General features: G+C 42.0%; 1 pseudogene; it reads right to left on the bottom strand.

Annotated features, from left to right (window-relative positions):
• Positions 1-1783: 1783 nt before the first annotated feature.
• On the bottom strand, positions 1784-3025 carry LOC124976373 (heterogeneous nuclear ribonucleoprotein H-like; annotated as a pseudogene).
• Positions 3026-3772: the final 747 nt, after the last annotated feature.

Here is a 3772-nt window from a genome sequence, read left to right on the forward strand (position 1 = left end):
CTTGTTAGGTACTGTGCAGGGAGGCATAAGGCTGTCACCATGAGAAGTGTGGGAAAAGAAACATGACAATAGGACTTCAGATAAAATAGCACTACGAGGCTTGCTGAGAAGCTGCACAAACAGGAAAAGGCCACATTTCACGGGGAAAGCAGAGACAGGATGAATAGCCATCAGGTGGAGAGACAGTAAAAAGCACAGGACTAGGAATCAGAGTTTGCCTTCTTGTCTTTTCTTTGCTGCTTAATAGCAGTCTTCAAATCACTTTGTCCCCTCACATCCTAGTTTCTAGCTCTGTAAAACAATAAAGCTCACTCTGCCCACCTCTCAGGGTATTGCCAAGATCAAAGGAGGCGGCACATGTGAATGAAAAATCAAAACCCTGAGTGTGGCAGGTGTGATCTTTCTAGTGAGGCCTGATGTAGCATTAGAGACCAAGAAACAAGAAGTCAAGAGGCAGCAGTGATGGGTGACAGTAATAATGGCTAATGTATTGAACACCCATGTGCCTGGGGATTTACATGCATTATTGATAATCTTTATCACTCTGGGAACTGGTATTTTCATTCCTATTTTACCTCCAAAGTTAAGTGATTTGTTCAAAGAAGGAACTAAGCTCAGCCCAGCCTATTTCTGGAAATTGTGCTCTTTTCTCTATCTCCCCTGCTTCCCCTGAATTCTTTTTACATTCATAGGCAGTAAGTACAGGGAGTTTGAAGTATGGCTTTTACTTTTAATCTTTCCATTCTCTGTAACTTAGTCCTCAACCCTGTAATTCCCCTTCTAAGACGTGTCTGCTGGCTTTGATCTAGCAAATCTGTTGTAAAAGAGCTTCAGTCTCACACTGGCTTTCCCACTTGCCTGCATACTGAGTCCTGATCATGCAGGATTTGCGCAGTACTGTCATGGCTCTGGGGGCAGCAAGAAAGATCCCCTGGGCGTGGACTTTTTATCATGCCCATGGAAAACTGCTGGACCATAACAAGGCTAAGGTGGGTTTTATGTGGCGTGTATGTAGGATGTGATTTTTTTTTTATCTTTGCAGTTTTTAAAAGGAAGATTTATCTGACAAGTTTCACTTAAATTAAATCACAATACAATGAGGATTTAGATCAAGGCCTCAGAATTTCATACAAACACCAAGACCCAAATCCTCAAGTATTGGTTTTGTATTTCAAATTTTTCCCATTAACTTGAAAGCAAAAACGAAACCAAAAGAACCCTTAAACTTATGTGCCTTAGGGGTCATTAAATGAAAGTAGAATTAACAAACATGCCAAATGTTTCACTTTCAATTGTAGCAGACACAGCTCCTATATTGAGTTTTACAAAGAAGCATGTCTTTCAACATGCATCCAAATGATGTTCAATGTCATGTGGTACATTGCAACATTTAACATATTTCAGTGGCTTTATAAGTATGCTTGCTGCTTAAGTACATCCTACAATATAAGTAACTTGAGGAAAACTGGAAATTGTTTAATAGTTGCAGTTTACTCAACATGACTGTTACATTCTGGATGACTGCTGTGTTAAAAAATACCGAACCTTAAGTCTTTCAAATAATCCTGATTCCCACTTAGAGAGTAAGCGTAAGTCACGAGCTTGGATTGCAAAAACTGTTAAACTGAAGTTTTGTGTTTTTTTCTTTAAAAAACATTGACCAAGAGTCAGGATCAATTACGTTCCCCATTCACCACTCATACTGGATATGCTAGACGCCCCCTCTGCATTCTGTTCATGTTCATAGATGCATGACTTCCACTATTTTAGAAGATGCCGTTCATTACTCCTTGGCTACCTTTGCCGTGTTTGATTGAAAATCACTGGAGTTTTCCTGTAAAACTTGGTCGTATCCACTCTTGCTGCTCTGGCTGCCATAGTTGCCTTCATAACCGCCACTCAGCTACTGGCTAGCTGGCCACCGTAACTGGACTGGTTTGACAGGCCCATGCCTCCCATCATCTGACTACATAAGCGCTACTGCTTGCCCCTCCTGTAGAATTCAAGAAGAGTTCTACATATCTGTGTCGCATATTTGCTTTGTCTTTTGACGTAGCTGCCACGGCATCTTCATGAGTAGTGAATGCTGCCATCAGGACCAATCTCGGTGTGTACTCTCACAGGGTTGAATGGTGAAAAAAGAATTCCGTCGTTCTCAGTAGCTCTATAAGATGATTCCTGTATGTGTACACAATGCCCTGTTGTGTTCTGGAAGGTAAAGCCACCATCCCCATATCTGTGATTATGCATTCCTAAAAAACAGTAACTGAGGTCTCTTCCAAATCTATTTGACCCAAATCTATAGCCATCATTATAGCCATTATAATCATCATAGCCTCCATAGCACCCTGCCTCATCCTCTTAAAGCCAGCTCCAATGCTGTTATACCTTCTTCCAGCTGCAGGTCTATCACAGGGACCTGGCCACTGCATGGCCACAAGCTTTCATGGGGGTTATAATGAGTTCTAACTTCAGCTCCACTGCTTTTAAATATTTCAGTGTACCTGTGTCCTAGTCTTTCCTTGTGTTTCTAGAGTCTTTAAAGCTATTTCCTATGAAACAAACTGCATGAAGTCTTCCCCCATACTCCTCCCCTGGAAGTCCATTGGCAATGTTACCCATGTGGCACAACCTCCAACCCTGAGAAGAGCTGAACGATTTCTTCCCTGTTACACCCACTGGAGAGTCATCTGAGCCCTACACAGCCATCACTGGCCACGTCAGGATGACTTGGACCAGTGTGATTCAACACTCAATCCATTTCAATGGACACTTCATGTTCACTGTTTTTCATGAAGACTTCAACATATCTGTGTCCCATAGTGTCTCTGTCTTTTTTCAGGGCCAATATGACTTCTTCTGTTTCAAGTTCAACAAAAACCTTGCCACTCAGTCTGGCTTCTCTGGTGTAGATGAAATGAATACTTTGAATTTGGTTCAGTGTCACAGAGTGAGAACATGTGAAGATAGGACTGACTGGGGATTGTCCACCTGCCATAACCCCTTCTCCCAGGATGACACCCATGTTTGTCATCCAAGTCATACCCAGCTCTCCTGAAGGAGGGGTTCCCACCTTATATCTTATGGCAGGACAGAAATGGTGCATGGAAATGGAGGTTTAAATTAGGACCGTCCTGTTGTTATTGATGAGAGAAAGTCTAGATTTCAGATGATTTCTGCTGGGATTGTAGGGTTCTGTTGGGCTGGCTGGTTCTCATTTTCTCTTTGATTGGCTTAAAAGCAGGTTCAAGTTAATTGGTGTAGCAGAAACTAGGAAAGCTAATTTCCCTACCCAGAGCCAGCAGAATTGCTGTTTGATGATGTGGTTGTATAATCCTTTCAGACATGGGATTTCTATTTCTGGTGATTTGCAATGATCAACTAAGCCACTGAAAAATCTAATGTTCTCCTTCTCTTCAAATATGTTTAATGAAATAGACATGTGTCTTAGTCCATTTGGGCTGTTATCGGAAAATTACCACAGACTTTGGCTTATAAACAGCATAAATTTACTTCTCATAGTTCTGGAGGTTGGAAAGTCCAAGATCAAGATGCCAGCAGATGCAGTGTTCAGTAGGGGCTCACTTACTGGTTACAGAATGCTGTCTTCTGGCTCTGTTCTCAGAGGTTGTAGGTTCAAAGGCACTCTCTGGGTCTCATTTACAAGGGTGCTAATTTTGTTCATAAGGGCTCCACCCTTATGACCTCAACAGTCACCAAAGGCCTCATCTCCAAATGCCATTACTTTGGGGGTTAGGTTTCAAGATATGAC

This window comes from Sciurus carolinensis, chromosome 2 (genome assembly GCF_902686445.1).
Source record: "Sciurus carolinensis chromosome 2, mSciCar1.2, whole genome shotgun sequence".
Taxonomy (NCBI): Eukaryota; Metazoa; Chordata; class Mammalia; order Rodentia; family Sciuridae; genus Sciurus; species Sciurus carolinensis.